The sequence below is a fragment of the Sus scrofa genome, chromosome X, assembly GCF_054392235.1.
Source record: "Sus scrofa isolate SSC_HxYL_T2T_F1_AM1 chromosome X, Sscrofa_HxYL_maternal_Yorkshire_Landrace_v2.0, whole genome shotgun sequence".
In the NCBI taxonomy this organism is placed as follows: Eukaryota; Metazoa; Chordata; class Mammalia; order Artiodactyla; family Suidae; genus Sus; species Sus scrofa.
The window spans coordinates 104,292,747-104,314,938 of NC_139401.1; the positions used below are offsets into that span (position 1 = coordinate 104,292,747).

The window sequence follows — 22,192 nt, forward strand, 5'->3', positions numbered from 1 at the left end:
GCAGGAGAAAAATGTGCAGCCTCGTCTCACAAACCTAAAGGAGCTGGGTTCAGGGCGTCATTCTAAGCACTCAGCTGGGGGCTGGGGGTTCAAGAATGGAAATAAGATGTGCCCTCTTGGAGCACGAAGGCCAAGGACTTTCCTTTCTCCCTTCTTTGTATTTGGGGCTGAGGACAAGGGTGGGGAATCGATCCTTATAATTGGACTAAGGCCTTTGCCCCCTAAATGTATGTGACCCTTTGAATGCCTCAGTTGCTTTGTTGGGGAAAGTGGCAGGAGTCAGGGACTGAATTTCAAAGCTCGTGGTAACTTCCAAGACTTGAGAATTGTTGAACGGAAATGTTCAAGGGAGTGTGTGGGGTGTGTGTGCATGTTCCGGGAGGGATGTTCTTTGAATCTTTAAGGGTACATTCTTGAGGGCCTGGCTCCCCCCGACTGACACCCCCATTTCCCCCCCACTACCACCCTCCCCCGGCCCAGGCCTCATGGATCAAGTTAATCACCACCACCATAACCACCACCACAACCACCATCACCACCACCACCACCACCACCAAGGGGTCCCGCGCCCCCTGCCAGCAGGCTCCAGTTGCACTAAGAGACTGGTCCAAACAGGCCGGGGGCAGTGGATTCCTGAGCGCCGATTGGCCATTCTTGGCTCCGCCCCTCATCCCTGGTTTAGCCCAAGAGAGCGATGCAGCTTCATCGGCGCTGGGTAGGCGCTCTGGTGCTCGCCGAGGACACTCCGCTCCTCGGGTGCACGGATCTTTCCGATCCTGCCTTTGGAGCAGCTAGATTGCCAGCCTTGGCTGCTCCATCGGCCTGCCTGCCCCTTACCTGCGATTGCATATGAACTTTTCTTACCTCTTCTTGCACATCGTTGTCGTCGGAGTCGTCGAGATCGTCGTGGTGCTCCCGTGATGGCCTTCGTCCGTTTAGAATAGTGTAGTTAGTTAGGGGCCACCAAAGAAGAAAGAAGACGCGAATAGCGCAGAGATGCTGGAGGTGGTCAGTTACTATGCTAGAGTAAGATAGTGGAACAAGAAAAGCCAAACCAATCCGGGGGTGCACGGTCGCCCGGAGGAGGTCGACTAGCCGGCGCTTGCTATCGCGCCGAGCTCCCTCCGTCCCTCTCTCCGCCGAGGCGCGAGATTGCGGCGCGCAGCGCAGCGCACTGACTGCCGCGGGCTCCGCTGGGCGATTGCAGCCGAGTCCGTTTCTCGTCTAGCTGCCGCCGCGGCGACCGCTGCCTTGCCTTCCTCCCGGACGCTTGTGGTAAGTTGGAACCCGGGCGTCATTGCTAGCCAAGACCCTAATGGTTTAGGCGGGGGATGGCGTGGCGAGCAGGGACAGGTCCCGTACGTTGCAGCTTTCAGGACCGCACTGGCCCGGGCGGGAGGTGAGGGGGGCGGGGATTGGGAGGGACTCTGAACGCGCAAATCGCGGAGAGTCTGGGGTCTTAGGGAGGGGCGAGGGACTTAGGTTCCAAGGGAGGGGCACCGAGGTCTCGAGAGAGGTTGGGAGGGGTGATTCCAGAGGAACAGGCGAAGGGCGAAGGCGGGGGTCTCTAGAATACGCCCCCGGGAAGCTGAGAGTGAGGGGAGGCGGGCGTGAGCTCTCAAGAAGTGAGAGGGAAGAGGGGAGAGTGGGAGACGAGACTGAACATAGGTGTCTCTGGGCAAAGGTTCGGGCTGCGGAAGGTGCAAATGAATTGAGGGCACGGACTACGTTTTAAAGAAATCTGATATTGGGCAAGTGGGAGGGGGCTTAAGGATTGGGACAATGGAAGCAAAAGGGGACGAAAGATCCTCTATTAAGTTCTCATTGAAAACAGACCCTAATTTTTGGAGGGTCTCAGTAAACACTGATAACTCAGGGGAGACAAACACTGCGGATCTGTGTCTTGGTCTAACTGCTGTTGGCTGAATTTGAACAGGGGTGCTGACGATCACGTAAGTTTAATCGGAGGGTCTAAGGGCGTACAGCGAGCCTTCTTACTAGCTTACCTAAGTCACTTGGTGACAGTTTTATATTTTGAAAAGGATTGCCGAGACGTCTCCAGCGCTGCCTCTTATTCCAGTTCCTTTACTCAGTTTAACCTGACAAGTAATCGTAACAGCGTACCTCGGAATTGCTAAACATAATGAGAACAGGTTGCCGGTCCTGACGCCACATAAAGTTCGTCATTGCAAAACGTGTCTGTGTGTCTGTTTTTTTTCTGCGCCGTGCCCTTTGCTTTTTGCTTCCTGTTGGGTAATAGGCGACCTGAGGTGACAAACATTTTGTATTCTGTCCGAATCCCATTTTAAGCGACAGCGCTCCTCTACTCAAATTCAGCGGGCGATATTCGGCACTTAGAGAAAATCTGATTTGATTGAGAATCACTGCCGGTACCGCACAGCATTACTATTAACTATAACATTACTATTTACTGTCACAGGTCCCCTCCAGAGAAGCCTTTGCTAAGCCCCTGAACAACCTCACCACATATCTTTTAGGTAGGCTAACCAAGGGAATCTCCCTCTAGGGGAAAATCCATTGATTTTTAATGATTGGGGTTAAGGGAGATGCTGCGCAGTAAGTAATCTCTGAGCTTCCCAGTTTGCAGACATTTGTGACCTCACACACACAGTGATGCAAAAGACATCTCTGTTTCAGAATTTAAATTAAGGATTTTATCTAGGAGTTCTCTTGTGGCACAGTAGGTCAAGGATCTGGCTTTGTCACTACAGCAGTTTGGGTCACTGATGTGGCACGGGTTCAATCCCTGGCACAGGAACTTCCAAATGCCCGGGTGCCACCCCCCCCCCCCCGAGAAAAAAGAAAAAAATTTATCTACGTAGCAATCATTCTAACAATCAAAATATGAACATGGTAGAAACCAAGTGTTTCTCTAGTTGACTATATAGGTGTAGACACAATGAAAAAGGCCAATTGACATGCCCTACAGAAAAAAACAATGATTTCTACCATGATCATTGCATTTTTTTTTTTTTTGCAGTATTTAAGTCACACTGAATACCATCCTTTCAGAAAAGTATGATTTCTTTGCACCATGATACCTTGATGCTTGGTAGTCATCTACCTTTCCCCCATGGGTGGGAGGAATTACATAATTTTTCTATATTTTGGGGAGGTAGGTTATAGAATATTTAATTATATTTCTCATTCCCTAAATATGTTCTTCTGAGCCTTCTGGAAGGAAATAAAATATTTTTTTTCGTTCACACAATTTCTTTCCTAATAGCTTTTATCATCTACAGCAACAAGCCCAACGCAAGTCCTGAGATTCGGAAGGTGGATAAGGCTTTTGATTGCAATGTCAAGGTAGGATCTGGGGTGCTTAAACCAACACTGATAGCGTTTTTCATGCTGCATAATCTAGAGAAGGTTATTAACCTTTCCTATTCTTTCTTGAGAGGTCTAGATCTAGAGTTGTCATGGATGACATAATTTCAAATAATAACACAACAGGCTCTGGTGCAGTATGAATTGATGGGAAGAGAGGTGAGAACCGACATTTTTGCAAACCTACTGGATGCCAGGCTTGGAACCAAGAGCATTACAAATATACATTATTTCACATGGTCTTCATAGCAAGAGGAAGATATTTTCTTGGTACCACTAGATTTTTCCCTTCCCTTTCTCAAGATATTCTTGTAGATTAATTTAAAGCAATCACGTAAGAAAACTTTCTTTGTGCTTTCAAGGCTATGTCAGAAGTACATGTTTATTTCTTTAGCAATAAAAGTAAAATCTGAAAAAAACTAACATCTCTGATATAATGTTGGGCTAATCCATTAATGGTTTAAGCAACATGCTCACCCACAGAGGTTTACAGATAGTAAATTTCTCCTCTGGAAAATACATTTTAAAATCATGTTAGATTTGTATGATTATCACTACCATTTGGAATTTGATTATCTAGGAATACTTCTAAATCTAAATAATAATATGAAGTCCGCATCAAACCCTAATTATTTTACTGTTCCACTTACATCCTTTGAGTAAAACTTATTATTACTCTCCAACAAAGGGAAACATACAAATTAAAATAAAATTTGAGGGAGAGATTACCAGTAACCAATATTAAGTATCCTCAGATACTCTTATTAAATTGTTCAAGCCTGAGATTGAAGAAGGTGGCTGCTAAGCATGCTTGCAAATAAATCCCAAGTTATAATGGCTCCAGAAGCTCCAGGCTATTTGGCCAGTATCATTAAAGAATCTCTCACCACCTTCTCTTTATAGCAATAAAATGTCTCACAGAATGAGAATGTATGTCACTTGCATTGATATTATTTTAGTACAGCATCTGGTAGAGCTTAGTGATTTAACAGAAGAAATATTAAATTATGCCCCAGTGATGGTATGGATAGCCATAAGCAAACCGGAAAAACCTGACCAAAAGGTGGGGTTAATAACATATTATATTATTTAAATATAACAATATTTATTAATGTTCTCCATTAATATAGTAACCCTATGTGATGTAAAACACCTGGATATTAAGCATTTAAAACATTTTAAATTATTGTACAAAGCCATGTTTTTATATTAGTAGTAGCAGTCATTCGTCACTGCTCCAAGATACTATATTGTTTTATCTACAACTTGTATACTATTTAATCTCAGAAAACGTCAATCACTAGATTAATGAGTGTTTCATCAGTCCATCACTCCATCTCTGGCTTTCTTTAAAACATTTTAAGGCTTCTTCATATACTGAAAAACACTGCTGCAAGAAAGCCCAGTAATCGCCCTTTTAGACAAGTAATATTGAAACCAACCAAGAGGCTAAGCTGCACCATCATTTAGCCAGTTACTAGCTGATTTAATACTAATGTTCACATGCAACCACTCTTTGGCAGTCACTTCTGAAATTTTCATGCACAAAAGATATAATGAAAGCAGGATTTTCAAATAAGATGCACATGAGCTGCAGTCTTAATTATGCTTTCTCTCCCTGTACCCAACATCTCTACTTCACCCTATCTATTCCTTCCACCCTTCAGCTGTGGTTAAGACGTGCCATCTGCCGTTTACTAAGATACTTGCTTATGGCAACATTGTACATGTAGTCAGCATTTAATAAAGTTAATCTTGTTAATTAAGGTTAAGCTTATTCATAGATGACCACTTACATGGTCTAATTTGAAAAGCACTAGAAAGGCCTTTTGGCTCCCAAACTAATAGGCTTCATGCTGTTCCACAGTACTTGAAATTTTACATTCAGGAATTTCTTTCTTTAATCTTAGCCATTGTCTCTTTAAATATAAATATCCACTTAGAGGGGTAACCTTTTATTTTACCTATTAATAACTAAGCATAAATTTATTGAAGACTGTCAGAAAGCCTTTAGAACTGTATTGTCCAATAGAACAGCCACCAGCCAAATGTGGCTATTTAAATTTATATTGATTGAATTTAGTACAACTATAAATTCAGACCCTTAGTCTCACAGACCACATTTCGGCTACTCAACAGCCACATGTGGCTAGTGACAAGCTGTTGAAGAGTCAGATATAGACTATACCCATCACTACAGAAAGTTCTTTTGCACAGAAATGTGCTAGAAAGCAGGAACCCTCAGCTTTTTCTCAGAACAATTCCTCTACCTCTTTGCTTTAACCAAAACCTGTATTTCTCCTTCTTGCATTACTTCTCCGGAAGTTTCCCTGCTTCCTGACAGATCTCTCAAATGAAGATGAATTAATTCTTATCCTCTACCTCTCCCCACTTCATGAATCTCCTCCGCATGTAAGGGCTTAAAATTATGGCTGAAACTCCCCTAGTTCCATTTTTTAAACTTTCAAAACACTAGAAAATGTCTCTTCTATTTTTATTTAAACAATCTTTTATTGAAACATACACCATTCCAACATTTCTTTCTTGGCTCTGTTATCTATACCTTCATGGAAATTTTGTCACCTGACTCTGTTTTACTGTTCATTTTTAATCTTTCCATTCTCTGGAGACTTTAAGATCTATGAAGATTGCCAGATAAGAGTCTAGTCTCATAATTCCTTGACCTCTTATTTTCTTTTCCTTTCTTTATTTTTTTTTTTTTGTCTTTTTTTTTTAAGGGCCGCACCCGCAGCATATGCAAGTTCCCGCACCCGCAGCATATGCAAGTTCCCAGGCTAGGGGTCGAGCTATAGCCACTGGCCTACACCACAGCCACAGCAACGCCAGATCCGAGACTGGTCTGCAACCTACACCACAGCTCATGGCAAGGCCAGGTCCTTAACCCACTGAAAGAGGCCAGGGCTCAAACCTGTGTCCTCATGGATATCAGTCAGATTCATTTCCACTGAGCCACGATGGGAACTCCCAACCTCTTACTTTTTATTGTCTTCAGCTTCAAGCCCAAGGCCACAGCTGAAATGCATCGAATTCTAAAATTCTATGTTGAGAAATACTACCCTCAGATTATGACATTCTGTTCCCACCCTGCCCCCACTTCTCCTTCCCCTGTATCTGCTCTTCAACCTCAAGTCTTCCTGAGCTCTTCCAAAAGTTCTTAGTTATAATGCCCCCTTTTGGCTTCACTTCATTTTCTTCCTATTCTGACTCTCATGTTATTCATGTCACTGTTTCTCGTCATCACTCAATACACACTCCTCATTGCCCTTTCACTGTCTCCAGCTTTTTTACCTCCACTATTTCGAGTTAACCTTTCCTATTTTCTACTCTGATTGTGAGCATTAATGGAAAAAAACGTACATTTATAGTTATTAAAATAACAACACTTTCCTCTGACTCATTCTTCTATTAAACATTCTTATGAGACTTTCCCCCATCCCATCTCCAACTATACACTTCTATCAGTTTCTTTTGACATATGAATCAATGTTGAGAGTGTATAGATAGTCATCAATGGCCATTTCATCTGTCCTAAATTGTTAAACATGTTTCTTATTATTCAAGTATGAGTGACTATAAGAGCAAGATATCCTCTCGTGGACAGCAAAGGGAATAGATTTCTGATTTAAAAAAAGAAAAAAAGAAGTGAGCAATAGATAAAGCAGAGCATACAGAGTTATTCAAGGTGCCTTGGGGACAGCCTTATCTACTATACAAGGTGATTAGCCAAGCCTGGAAGGACTGAAGGTGAGTAGTGAGTATGACCTTCCAAAGGAAATGAAGCAGCTTGAGATTGAGAGTGAGGAAGGGAGGGTGAGCATTTAGAGTTAGTCAGCATTATGGGCAGAATATAGAGGTAGGCTCAGTATAATTTTTTTTAATTAAAATTAAATACCAGTGAAACAAAAGACAATTTGGCTAATATCTAGAAAAGAATAGCAATGAACAAACTGACTAGGGTTCTCTTTATATTTTCTTTTTTTGTTTTAAATGACTATTGTCTTTAAAATTGTTAGTAAATGTCTATGAATAAATGTCAGTGTTCAAATATTTTTATAAGTGTAGTTTAATTCACATCTCTCTAATTTTATCTCGGTAATCAAGACTGAATACTTTCAGGTATGACATCATATAATCAAGGTAGGAAGACTTACCCAAGTTACCAAGTAATTATTCTTCAAAAAAAGAGGTATAAAAGATGGTAATAATAGATGTTGTTTAAAATTATGTACACATTTCCTAGAGATTTACATGTGTTACTCATTTAAGCCTTACAACTACCCCATGAGAAGTATTACTAATATTTGCAATTTTCAAGTGGGGAAACTGAGGCACCACAGAGGTTAAATAATCTGCTCAAGCTAATTGACCAAAACCATGCTTGAAACTACGCAGTTTTGACTCCAGAGACCATGCTATTAAACAGTAAACTCTCCTGCTTCTGTTTAAGAATTGGTTGATTTTTCTTTCATATTGTAGTCACTAGTCTTTGGTGGGACAGATTTGCATGTGAACATGAGGATATTATTACTGACAGTGTCCACTAATCATTAATGTGCTGCTGGACAAGATAAAGATAGGAGATTTAGCTACCAGTACAAAAGAAGAGTAAACGAGAAAGTACTGTTAATGCTGAAGAACATAGGAACAGGAAGCCTGAGTGAAGCTCAGTGGAGTTGCAGAGATCATTTAAAGACTGAAATGAATCAGGGAAATAATGCTATTATAAACAGAAGATGACTGGAAAGGGCTAGGTGTCACTACGGGGAGGTAGACATATAGGTATGTGTGGTTTGTTTTACATGAGACACCACAACAAAGGCCATTCAAATTTGGTCATTTATATAGAGTTGCCTACTTGGAATTGAAACAGGAAAATTGAAGTCCTGGAGGTCAGAAACTAGAGTGATAGAGGGGTCTTTAAAAATCATTTATTGCATATCAGAGATATGTGAATTCTTGTATGATCCCATTTGTCATGTATTACCTTTTCATATGGGCATCTGGAGAAATAATTTGATAACTATGACTTTAAAAATAAGTATTATAAAAAGTAATAGTCTTTTTTTTTTAGTTTACTGCTCTGAGCCAAGGTAGAAAGACCATATTGCAGCACAACGTTTAAACTAGTTAATGCAGGGTAGAAAGAGCATACTTAACAAAAACTCTGTATGTTTAAAGGCTTGTTATAAAAGTTGGGTTTTTTTTAATCAAATTATTACTTCAATTTTAATGACACAAATACTGATTTGTACTTCAACAATAATTTATTTCTAGAAACACTGGAGTCAAATTGGAGAAGTCCAGTTCAGTGCTATGAGCTCCCCCTCTCAAATGTATTTAAATTCTGCTTGGGCTTGAAGATTCAAGCCCCCATCACTTTCATGAAGCTGTTGCTAACTACCTCACTTACATGGCAAACCTCTTGCCCATAGTAATCAGCTAATGCATTTTGACTGATATGTTGCCATATATGATATCTATGTCTATATCTGTATCTGCATAATCTCCTAGGAATGTACATTCCAATGATTAAAGCTTAAAGAAGATAAAGGAAGAGCCAAAATAGAATTTTTAGCACACCTGCACAATGGCATTTAAGAACTCAAAACATCTAACAGAATAACCATTTTCTCTGAAATGATTATAGGTAGTTTCTCTGAACATGTTTTAGGGCAATTAATAAATTATAAACCTTCCTGTAACTAATTAGTGAAAGCCTAACCCTGTCATGTACAGCTTTATTTTTCCATTTCTCAAGGAATTATACCATGTTATATATAAGTTATGTGTGGGTGTTTCATATCTATAAACAGAGAGACACCGCATTCTTTGGGCCACATACACACCCGATGAACATGTACTCAATGTTTAGGAGCATTCCACATGTAGAAATGTGGCTATAGAATCCCCTTGTTATTTAGCCTTTAACTAGTTACCTCAAAGGTCTAGATTCATTTCATGGTATGGGTTGATGGCTCAGAGTGAAGCATAAATTTTTTCTTTTTAAAATAATTCCCAAATGCCTTTGTAGCAATTAAATTTGCAGACAAGCGCTTTATTGCCTCATTTTTATAATGTAATAGAAATTCAGAGGTTAATATTAATGAATTGTTCATCATTAATCTCAGGTTTTTTTCATCTTTGATTAGAAAAATTGTTAAAATTAATGTTCAGTGGCTTGGAGGTAGATTGTTCTAGAATTTTTTTGGTTAGTCACTGATTCCCAAACATAATCCTTTTTTTTTTTCTTTTTGCTGCTTTTTTTTAGGGCTGCACCCACGGCATATGGAAGTTCCCAGGCTAGGGGTCGAATCAGAGCTGCAGCTGCCAGCCTACACCACAGCCACAGTAACATGGAATCCCAGCCATGTCTCCGACCTACACCACAGCTCATGGCAATGCCAGATACCTGACCCACTGAGCAAGGCCAGGGATCAAACCCGCATCCTTGTGGATACTACTAGTCAGATTCATTTCTGCTGCACCACAACGGCAGCTCCCCAAATGGAATCTAATATTTGGCCTGTATCTTATACTATGTAATGTCAGTCTAAAAGAGATTCAGAGGGAAGTTGACATTATTTTTTGTGAAAGTAAACAGGAAGGATCTTGTACCTCTCCAACAAATATTTGTTTTAAACCAAATTTTGCGGAAGCAGAAATGAGCTGACTTCCCAATAGACCTCATTTCTCTAGCCCTTTCATCATGTTTCCATACCTATTTTTAAAAATCACTATGTAAATGAAAAAGAACGTATGATGTATGGTAGAAGTATACATCCCCAAAATACACACTGATACAATGACTATTTTTCCCTCCTTTGGAAGATATCTTTTTTAGGATGGTTATGTCTTTTAAAATTTTTTTATTGTGGTAAATTCACATAATATGTACCATCTTAACCATTTTTGAGTATACAGTTCAAGAGTATACATCCACATTTTTGTGCAACCATGGCCATCATCTATCCCCATAGCGCTTTCCAGCTTTTAAAACAAACTCTATATCTATTAAACAATAATTCGCCCTTCTCCCCTGCCCCCAGCCCCTGGAAACCACCATTATACCGTCTCTCTGATTCAATGATACTTGTCCTCTAAAATCTTGCCTTAAGAAGTGCATATTCTTTAGTTTGAAAGTTCTATCATTGGATAATGGCTTACCTCAATTTCTGCTTCTATAGACAAACCTCAGCCAATTATCTATATTTTGGTGAGTAATTGTATAAAATTCACTATCCATGTTTATCTGTCAAATTAGTCAACTATACCATGAATGTGAGTTTAAAAGCCTGTAATAATTGTGGATTTCAGCAAGTGTTTGTTGAAGACCTAACACATGCCCAACATTTTGTTGGATGTTAAGAGAGATGATACACATACTACCCAATACTTCCCTAAAGAAGCTAGTAGAAAATAATGCAGAAAAGGCAAGTCCATGTTATAACACAGCTTTTCAATTTATGATGCAGGCTTCATTGATTTCTGTCTTTCCTCCCTTTACCTTCTCATTCAGGATAAATGGAGGGAAAAAAACTGGATTAGTCACTTGCTCTACTTGGCCTCAGTTTTCACAACTTAAAAAATGAGAGAGTTGAAGCTGGTGATCTTTCTGTAAGGGTCCTTCAAACTAACCTCTTTGTTACAAACATTAATACAGAAACCACTGAGGTTAAATGACTTACATTCCTAACGTTATAAATCTAGACACAAATTGTATGGATGTATAATGGGGAAAGGAATATAGAGAAAACTCCCACAAATTTTACCACTGCAGTAAAAATAGATAAATAGTTAAAAACATTGAAAACTTTAGAAGATAATATATTGCTATAAAGTAATTTGATTTTTTTAACCTTAGATTAGTACCATTTTCAGAAGGGCAGACAAATTTCTGTATCTGTAGCAGATATTCTGAGTCTCTTGATTCAGATTAAAGTAATAAGATCAAATAAAAGTTCATGTATTTCTGCAACATAACACAGAAAATATTTATGACAATGCTTACATTGTTAATTGTTTTAAAAAGATCCTTTCTTTCAAACTATTTTACTTTCACATGATAATTGAAATAATGCTCATTTTTTTCTGCCTTGGAGTCATTCTTCGACCACCCCTCTTCATCTTATTCTCAATTAAATCCATCAAAAAAGCTTCTGAATAATTTTTGGAAAATGCTGCTCACATATGTTCAATTTTTCATTCCCATCGTGATTATAGAATTTTAGGGTTAGTGCTTTAGATCTCACTTCGGACAACTCCCCAGTTCCATGTTTGAACTTTGAACACAGCCCCACTCCTACCATAATGGCACAAAATAATGCTTCCCAACTCCTGGGCAAAGCATATGTAGGGTTAACAGTAACCAGATGCCAAAATAGCTATCGAATACCAAGATGAAATAGACTACAAGGTGAATCATGAAGTAGTGATCTGCAGGCAATAGGTGACATTGGGAAATGACTGAAAACAGTCTCATTCTGAGGGGGAGGGGTGGAGGAGGAGGTGAAGATATTATGCAGACTATAAAACCAAGAAACAATGTTTAAAATTCAAATGTTATGATTTTATATATGCAGTGTAAAAAGGAAATTGGACATATAAAAATGCATCTAGGTTGACCCCCACATACATAAGAATACTAGATTTGAATTTCAAATTTGAAAGAAAATAGACATTATTGTTTGTACCACTAATCACAGTGGATTGCATGTTGTTGTGCTATTCGTTTTAGAGATTTCCGTGTCCCCTATGCACAAAGCACCATGTTTAAAGTTATATATGCATTATTTTACTTTTTGAGTCATATCTTTCCTATTGGACTATGAATTCACATAGGACAAAAATTATATATTATTCATGTTTATACCCATGCCCCAGCTACCCTCTGCATACATCATTATACAGTGTGGGTTCTTTCAGTATATATTTGCTGAACAATTAATATATAAAAGTACACGAGCACTGTGGAAAAAATTTTTATGGTGCAAATTCAGAATTAAATGACATGGGTTCTAGTCTTTTATGAGCCTCTATGTTTCTCACCTGTTAAACTAGTAAATCAGACTCAGTGTTTACTAATATCATCTCAAGTGCTACCATCTTATGAAAATACCAATGATTTTCTAGTTCTGAAAATATACTTCAAATAATAATACTCAGGTAATTGATTTTTATAGCCCAGAAAATAATGGCCATGACTTTTCAACTACATAAGAAATCCTTAAACAAGCTAATGCCATTCCTAACTTCAGGTCTTGACCTTGTAATTTTCCATTCACTCCTGTGTCCTACATTTGAAATGATTTACATTATTTAATGATTACTGAATGAGTGAAAATATCTCTTCTTTTTGTCTTTTATTACTTAAAATAAATTTGAGATCATTGGCTATCAATAACAAATTAAACATAACCATTTGTTGATGGGTTAAACTTAACTGGGTGCAGCTACAAACCTTCTGCAAGTCATTTAATGATTTGATAGGGTGGATAATACCCTGCTATCTTCGCAGAAACCATCAAGTTATATCTTATAGTTGCTCTATCAGGTCACAAACTGTTTTCTTTAGGCTATAGGAATGTTACTAAAGAATAATTATCATTGATTTTTTTTTTCTAAAAAAGATCTTTGACAGTATTTCTGTGTCATCTTGAGTGGTGACTCATAACATGATAGATATTTTACTTTTTGAGGGAAAAAGAGAAAGTTTTAAAACATTTAATTTTTTTTAAATGTTCAACTTTCAACAGAGTTGAAAAATAAGTCAGTCAAGTGGATCAAAATTCTTCTGTAAAACTCTTTTCAACATGAAAGCAATGCAGAAATAAAAACAATTCCAGTGATTCATATTGTCAACCTTTGAACACCAGTAACTATTTTACCAATAGTAAAGAAGAAAATTAGAGATATTTATGTTTTCTAGTTTAAAACTTTTCATTATCTTAATTCTTATAGCTATAAAAGGTTCAGGAAGAGTAAATACTTATCACATGCAGAGAACTTAAAATTTCTCGATAACATATTTTCTAATATAGGTACATTTATAAGATTCAACTTAATATCTGTTTTACATTCTCTTTTATCACTTTGTATATTTTCTCTGTCTTTTTAATTTTTTATATTTGCTATTATAGATGTTTTCAGCCTAAAAGCTACTCTTGTATTCTCCTTTCCCTGTTTTTTCTCTCATTATTTATCTTATTTTCTAACACAGGCAATATATATAGCAGAAGTGTTCAATAATAGTGTCACTGAACATCCACCCTTATTATTAATATATCTACATCTCATACCATAATAAATTTACATTTGTAGACACTTAGAGTTTTCACATATCTTTCTCATGTATTTTCTTCATTTGATTTTAAACATAACTGGGAGTCAATTAGGACCAGTACTATTACACAAATGAGAAAACTAGAACTAAGAAAGGTTAAACTACTCATCCAAGGTCACACAGAGTTAGTTGTATTGCCAGGATTAGGATGAACCCCATGCTTTCTCATTCAAAATTTTAGACTATTTCCAGCACACCCCCTTCCCCTCATGCCATGGACATTTGGTTCCAGAAGACTTTAAGTGTTCACAAATAAATGGTTCAAATATGAGAGAGAGAGAGAATCATATTACTCTGGGATGATTAAAAAACATTTGCCAAATGTTTATTTTCTATAGAGGAGCAGACATTCATTTGCATACAGTCAAGATTTAAATAAATATAGGCTGATTGATGAGCAACATGACTTTGATGAAAAACTTAAAAAAAAAATCCAAATCACTTTCTGCAGAGTAAATTGTAATGCTAGCTCTCCGGATGTATTTTAGCCAAGGAAGGTTTCTTGAAAGTCGATCAAGCCCTCTTTGATTCCCCTCCCAATGTTTCAATGGAGTGTTTCAACTTAACGTCTTTTTCTTTATATTTATAACCACTAGCCTTACCCTTGTTCCAATTTCCTGTAAAATCCAGAGCCCTAATAACAGAGGATACCTTGTATGTTCAAAATAGCATTAAATACAAATATTGGGAACAAATTTTTTTCAGAAGAAAATTCTGATTTGTATAATGTGGTCCTATTAGTTCTCATTTTAAAATATTGAATTGTTTTACCCCAAAGTCAGCTTCCAGTGGAGAATTTTTTATGGGAGTTCATTAATATCTTGCTGAATATCAATATTATCAATGCTTAGTTTGTGACTAAGCTTCCTAATTAGAAATTATCTTATCCCGTTAATATACTCTTAGATTTAATTGGATATGTAAGCTATTACTTTTAAAGGACTTCAAAAGAAAAGGAAATTGGTGGACAGATATTCATCTGAAGGCCTTTAATTGCATTTTACATGATCCTTTTCCCCTGTATTAGAACCCGTCTTTTATAAGGAGTATTCAGTTTATTCTATTTGTATTCAGAACTCTTGAGTCTGAAGGTGACCCCAGGTGGTAGGAAGAAGAGGAAAAGTCATTTATGGCTTGTTCATGACTTCTCTTTAAGTTCTATTTTGATCTCTAAGTACACCCCCCAAAAAATATTTAATTCCTTTATTACCATCTTTTAAAAAATCTAAAGTTAAAGCATTTGTGTTAGTATACAATAATTTCAAAAGAATTATTAGAACTTTTGGCCTCAGCCAGATTTCAACCTGCAGCACTGAAGCCTACTCTAGATCTAGATGAGTAATCATGTAGGTTTTTAACATCATCATTAAAGAAATATTTTTTGAAGCTTAATTATGCCTGGCATTGTAAAAACATGGCAGAGAATGCAGTATTTGTTCTCAGAGGCACAGAACTGTCAAGCCAGTATTTAATGAACATTTCTTGTGTGACTACCATGGAGGGACCTACATTTTATTTGATTAGATAAAATATATGGACATGTAACAAAAATTGAGACATTATATAATTAGGAACTAAATTATGTGCCATGGACAAATTAAGAGATATGAACAATTAAGGAAATTTTATTGTAAGAGATAGGTCTGAACTGGATCCCAAGGATAACCAAGGATTTTAATTGACACAGAGGAAGGGAAACATCCCAAGGAGGGTGGGACATTTATTGTACACAGCGTGAGAAAAAGCAAATTAAAGACTAGTTACTAATTTAAATATATTTGAGATAATGATGAGATATGCACCATCAGATGTTCTTTGGATACCTGAAAATTTGATATTTGATCTCTGGAGACAGGTCGAGCCTGGAGGTAAAAAGAATTTGGAGCAATTCATACTACTTTGGTTTCACTGAGTTTCAAAACTTTCTAAAGGAGAGAAGGTTGTAGAGAGAAAAGAATGAAGATTCAAACTAATAGCATTGATTATTCAAAGTTTTGGGAAATATCTAAGGATCATATTTATCACAGAATCTTCAAAATGAAACTCTCAGTTTTTTTCCCAACTTTATATATTATTAAATTCAGTGATTCTTAAGGTTTTACTCTGTGCAAGACACTTGACTGAGTACTCCAGGGCCTCCCAGAAGAGAAAATACTTAGTTTTCTTTTCCAATAGTTTGGAGGCTAGTTGCAACCCCAGTATATAAAACTCTACATAAAGGATTTGGCAGGAAAAAGTCACTGTTCAACTTAGAGAAATGTGGGGAGTAGATTAGATAAAAAATGATTGTATAGGATTAAAATACTGATATAAAAAATATCTCTGCCCCAAAGTTTAAAGAAGGAAATGAATTTGGTTGAACTTTCTTGGGTGAATTTTTCACATAACCTAAACATATAATGACCAAATCTCTTTTTTACTGACTCAAATTTTCAGATGGATATTTTTGTATAGAAGAAGAAGGAAAAAAAAAAAAAAAACCCTCCATGAGCCTGGAGTTACTCATGCTCAATCCTGTTACTCTTACTTTAAAAAAAAAAAAAAAGAATCAACAAATATGTTCAGCACCTCCTTTGTGTCCAGAAATGGGTTAGGGTAGTTGGAAGAAGCAAATGGAAATAGTTAAGATTCTTAACATGTAGGAGTCATGTGAATTATTTGTTATTAGCAACCCTTAGATATCTGAATTATACTTTGGCTTACATTGCAGGCAAGTAAATGATGAGCTATAGTTTATATTCTCAGATAAAATCAATTGTCTGAATATCAAGTGATGATTTGTTTCTGACACCAAGAGTTTTTATTCGATTATATATGGAGTTTGATAATTTTAGGAATATTATCAAAGTACTTTGTAATTCCTAAACTCATGGATGATGTTATTAAAGCAACAACACATTAAGTACTAAGCATTTTAATACAGCGATAGAACAAAAGTATACTAATAACATTTGTAACAGACTTATTATTGCTTGTATTTTAATGTATAAATTAAGGACTTAGAGAGGGTTCCTGACTTGTTCCAGGTCACACAGCTAATCACTGGCAAAAATTACAAAGAAAACCCAAATCTCCTAAATCTGAAATGTTTCATTTCCACCATGGCCCACTGCTTCTTAAACGCTATGTGGCATATTAAACGAAAGCCTTTAAAAATTTGACTACGTCATACTGTCCTTGAGAAGCATGTCATGCTTAATAAATTCAGAATGAACAGAAACTGCATTTACATTCTTGGCTTCAATAATTAGAAAGTTTGTGAATACTTTCAAGATTATGAATTTATTCTTACTGATGTATAAGTAAAAGATGTATATATGATATGATATATATTATGTGTACATATTCACAAGAGAGAAACATGTAAAATACAAATAAGAGTATTTTTGAGGTTTAAATTAGATGACTGACCAGTTGACATGCCATATGCAATTATTTATGTTAGTTTTTATTTGTAATTTGTTGGAACAACTCAAGTCTGAAACAGCTCAAGGCTGGATGCTTCCTTTCTATAAATTACATCTTTTAAAATGTACAAATGCGAGCATGAGTCACTAGCTACAGAATTCCAGCTTTAATCCATTATGTCATTTACAAGGAAACAAACCAGCGACCTTCATGCGGTTTTGAAGACAATGAATCTGTGAACAACAGAGTAGGAGAAAGATGAAATCATAACATAAATAATCTTGAGTTCAATAGCATGATCTAAAAGGTAAAACAAGAAAAAAAAAGAATATTTTGTAGAATAAAGTCTGTTTACTTCTGCAATTCTTCTTCCATTCACTTGCATGTGCATCTTGTATATATAGGATTGATTTGAAATCAAATTAAAACATTCACATATCTTGTAAGCAAATTTCAAATAGTTAACTTTCATTTAGATGTGCACTAGAGGAAATAGTAAACAGAAGGAAAATGGAGAGCTCAAGAAAATCCTCAATGTATGTTTTGTTCAGTGGTATCAATTTTCTATTCATCCAACCTTTTTGTCAGAACTTTTAAACTATAGTATTGCTGAAATTGTTATTTATAGTTACCATTCCATATAGTAAATACAGAACAGAATCTTTGAGGTAGGAGATGGTTCAAGGAAGAAATCACAAGAACCTGTAGTAAAAAGAGGAGAGGAACGGAAAGAAATTACAAATACTGAGCCTCATCATATTCTGGTCAGTGCATTTGGCAAAGTGCCTATATTATCTTATGTAATTTTCACAATCACCATAATAAACAGGAACTGGAGGGAGAGGAAAGTTAAGTCATATGCCAAACACAGAGCTAATATGGGGTAGAGCCAGCAACCAAACCTAAGTCTACAGACACTGTGAATACTTATTCCATGACACTTTGATTAACAGCCTTACATTTTTAAAATATCCCAAATACTCATGGAAAAAACCCTCTGAATATAACAATTTCTTAGTCACTGACAATATTCTCAAAGAACAAAATGGAAGACAATTCAGGAGACATCAATCATACAGCTTCTACGAATCAAATGTGTGTATTTTCAAAGATCTCAGTTCTTTTTTAAAAATAAGAGAATAATCACTTGCTAATAGAAATAAAGATGGCAAAAGTGTGCAAAATATTATCTAATAATAGTAATCAGCAGTGAAATAGAAAAATGGGAGACCAGACACAAATTATTTAATTAAAAGTCTTTGTGATTAAGAGCATTCAGAGTAGGTTAAAGAAAAATAAACTTAAATCTTCAGAAAATGATGTTTATTAATGAGAACTATTATTATATTTGGACTGGGTGGTATTATCTATATACTGTTTACCATAGAGTAAGCAAATGTTCTAACGGTAGTTTAGGGAATTGTTTTGTTTAGTTTTGTCTTTTTGCCTTTTCTAGGGCCACTCCCATGGCATATGGAGGTTCCCAGGCTAGGGGTTGAATCGGAGCTGTAGCCACCGGCCTACTATCCCAGAGCCACAGCAACGCAGGATCCGAGTCACGTCTGTGACCTACACCACAACTCACGGCAATGCGGGATCCTTAACCCACTGAGCAAGGCCAGGGATCGAACCCAAAACCTCATGGTTCCTAGTTGGATTCATTAACCACTGAGCCACGACAGGAACTCCCCAGGCAATTGTTTTAAAGAGCATATTTTTTTGTCTTTTTTAGGGCCGCATCTGCAGCATATGGAGGTTCCCAGGCTGGGGGTCCAATTGGAGCTGCAGCTGCTGGCCTACACCACAGTCCAGCAAGGCAGGATCTGAGCCACATGTGCGACCTACACCACAGCTCACGGCAATGCTGGATCCTTAACCCACTGAGTGGGGCCAGGGAATTCAAACTACGTCCTCATGGATACTAGTCAGATTTGTTTCCACTGAGCCACTCAGGAACTCCTAAAGAGCATTTTAAACGGGGTTTAGGATCTAAGCTTTCTCATCTTCAAAACGAGGATAATAATTTGTACCTTGAAGGACTGATCCAAGGATATATAACATGTATATTGTATATGAGGAACCTAGCACATAATAAACTCTCAATAAACAGTAAAGAAGACCAAACAGATTCACCTTGTTCTCGCAAATCATATTTACTAGGGAAAAAAATGCAGCCGCAATAAAAAAAGAAACATTTTGACTGCATATAACATGAAATTCCATTCCACCTTTATATCTTAATAACATAATAATTGATTCCATTTTAATCTAATTTCATATATAAGTAGTCATATTTTTCATAATTAACAAACTCAAATCTAGACATGTCACCTGCACTTTAAATGCAAATCACATTAATGTCAAATTTTAAAACTCCATTTTATGTCATTCTATAACTTTAAAGTGTTTTCTTCTGGTGTATAATTTCAGATTGATAATATATTTTGTATTGAGTTTTTCCTATAACTTTTACAGTGAAGTTTGTCATTTCAAGTTGAGTAAATATTATGACTAGATGGCTTTTAATAAAAATAAAATGTACAAAATAAATCCACCTGCTATCTAAAGATATTCTAAGAATCGGGTTCCAAATACTGTTCAGAGCTAAATCCTAGAGACTATTCAGAATCTGTCACTAGTTTGTAATTCAACTCTGAGTTAATTAGCTTAAAAATTTTTTTTAATTACATACAATCACTATTTGTATTATTTGCTTGTACAATTTAAACAAAAAGAAAGCTGAGAGGAAGATATAAGCTTGCATTATAAGGTACAGAGTATCCCAAAATAACCTTTAATGAATATCAATGTGATTAGAGAAGTTAAAAGAAGTATCAAACATAATTTTTACCCATAGTAAAGAATGTATGGAGTTTCTTCTGTTTGACCATTTTATGAATGCTTAGAGACTTGACATTTTCCTCACCAGAGCAGTCACTGGAATGTATTACTTGGTGTTAAGATCAAAGGATCATCTCAAATAGAAAACTTCACATCATTTTCATTATATATAAACAGTAAATATTTGCTGATGCAAGAAAAAGGCCAGATAAAAACTGACCTTTGAATGTATTTTATTCAATTAAAGTAAGACTTCGTAATGTTTTAGTTGTCTTGCCATGTTTGTCATTGTTTTAGTTTTTTTTAATGTTTGCCCCAGCTTCAACATCACTACAGAATGATGCATTTTGTTTACACAAGCAAACAAAATAGATATTAGAGTTATTTTTAATTAAAACCTGACCTTTCGTGATCCTTAGATGTATAAATGTTTACACAATTATTATGCAAAATTAATGTATTCCCCGACAGATTTTTAAACAATACAAATCAGTCTATCTTTTAAAATTATTTTAAGATCTGATTTTTCATTTGAAGTAATGGATTTAACCCAAAATCTTTTTCACAGGTTTTATTGAGATGCAATTCACATACTATATAATTCACCAATTTTAAAGCATACAATTCAATGTTTTTTTAGTATGCTCATAGAGTTGTACAACCATCACCACAATTTAGAATATTTTTATCATCCCTCAAAGAAGCCCTATACACATTAGCAGTCACTCCCCATTTCCCTAGTTTCTTTGCCACCCCCCACCCCCACCAGCATCCTGAGGCAACCAGAAATCTCTTCTGTCACTTTAGATTTGCTGATTCTGAAAACTGGCAAATTTTTAACAGATGTACTTGCTGGGAATGTCAGAAAGGTTGTTTTATATTAAGAGTTGGCAAACAATGCAAAAGAAAATTTGTGATTAGAGCCAGGCAATAGGGTCTTTGACTTATCTGGCTAAAACCTTAATTGTTTCACATGTTTGAATGTAATAAAATTTTGTATCTGAGCTTTTATTATCCTTATTTTCGTTACTCAATGTTATTTTAGTCCTGCACAATAAATAAAAAGGAAGCATCCTCAAAGTACTCCTGCTCAAAAGCAATTGATTGGGGACACCTAAGTTTCAAATTCAGGAAATTTAAATTTCTAGTCCATTTCTTTCATTTTTCCATTATATCCAATCAGATATGACTATCGTTTCAAGAAATGAGGAATTTACATTGGAAAACTTTTGTGTATGTGCTATTTGCAGTTGAATACCATTAAAGGCCCTGATTCAAGCTTGCCATCTCTTTTTTCTAAATCTGTAATATGGAACATACATCCTTAAAATTACACATATTCAGAAGATTTTTATGAAGTAAATCTGCCTCTCTTCTGATTGGCTATGCACTATTCTTTTACAATACCGATGTAGCATAACACATTATTAGGAACTTTCAATTAGTAAACGTTTTACCTGCCAACATTGAAATTTTTTTTTGTACATACAACCTGAATATAAAAACTGGGATCTTTTACCCAAGATAACACATTGATATCTACTATTTAATATACTCCCCATTAAGGCAATCTCATAATATCTAATAAAATATATAAATTTTATATAAATTTATATTAAAAATCCTATTTACATCTCCAAATACTTGTTATTAATAATTTTTTTAATATTTATGCTCTCTACACACTAGAAAATGTTTTGGTAGTCTCCACTGTGATAAATATGAGGAAGTGATAGAAAATGCATCATTTAGGGAGTTCCCTGGTGGCTCAGTGGATTAAGGACCTGGCCTTATTGCTGCTGTGGCTCTGGTTACTGCCATGGTATGAGATCAGTCCCTGGCCAGGAAACTTCCATATGCCATGGATGTGGCCACACACACAAAAGCATCATTTTGTATTTGAAAGATTTCCCAAGTGGTTTTGTGTTTTCTAATTACTACTTTGGTTTGTCGTGTTCTGTTGGAGTTCTGACTCATTGTTCCAAGTGTCACCAATAGTCCACTCCATAGGTCTCATTGACATGACACAATAAGTTTAAAAGGCAGAATCATGTTAGACAGAGATAGAGATGTTAAAGAATCCATGGTAACTTGAGGAGAAAGTTAAGAATATTTAAATTAATAAATCAACAGGATAAGGCAAGTGGATATGCCTGCTTTAAACAGTCTATAAATAAAACTCAGTGAAAGAGAGAAAAAAATGTTTTGAACAAAAGACAAGAAATAGAAAGGAGA

At 36.2% G+C, this 22,192-nt stretch overlaps 1 protein-coding gene and 1 long non-coding RNA gene across 5 annotated transcripts in view; one reads left to right on the forward strand and one right to left on the reverse strand.

Annotated features, from left to right (window-relative positions):
• The window catches only part of LOC146394753 (uncharacterized), a 617,916-nt gene extending 616,522 nt beyond the window's left edge, over positions 1-1,394 (reverse strand). For all 3 annotated transcript variants that reach the window (XR_014835544.1, XR_014835545.1, XR_014835547.1), the window contains exon 1: positions 865-1,394. This is a non-coding gene — a long non-coding RNA (uncharacterized LOC146394753). The remainder of the gene's footprint in view (positions 1-864) is intronic.
• Positions 705-22,192, forward strand: part of HTR2C (5-hydroxytryptamine receptor 2C) — a 254,308-nt gene continuing 232,820 nt past the window's right edge. Inside the window, exon 1 of one of the 2 annotated variants that reach the window (XM_085006240.1) lies at positions 705-1,275. The gene's annotated coding sequence lies outside the window, so the exon portion shown is untranslated. 2 annotated transcript variants of the gene reach the window in all.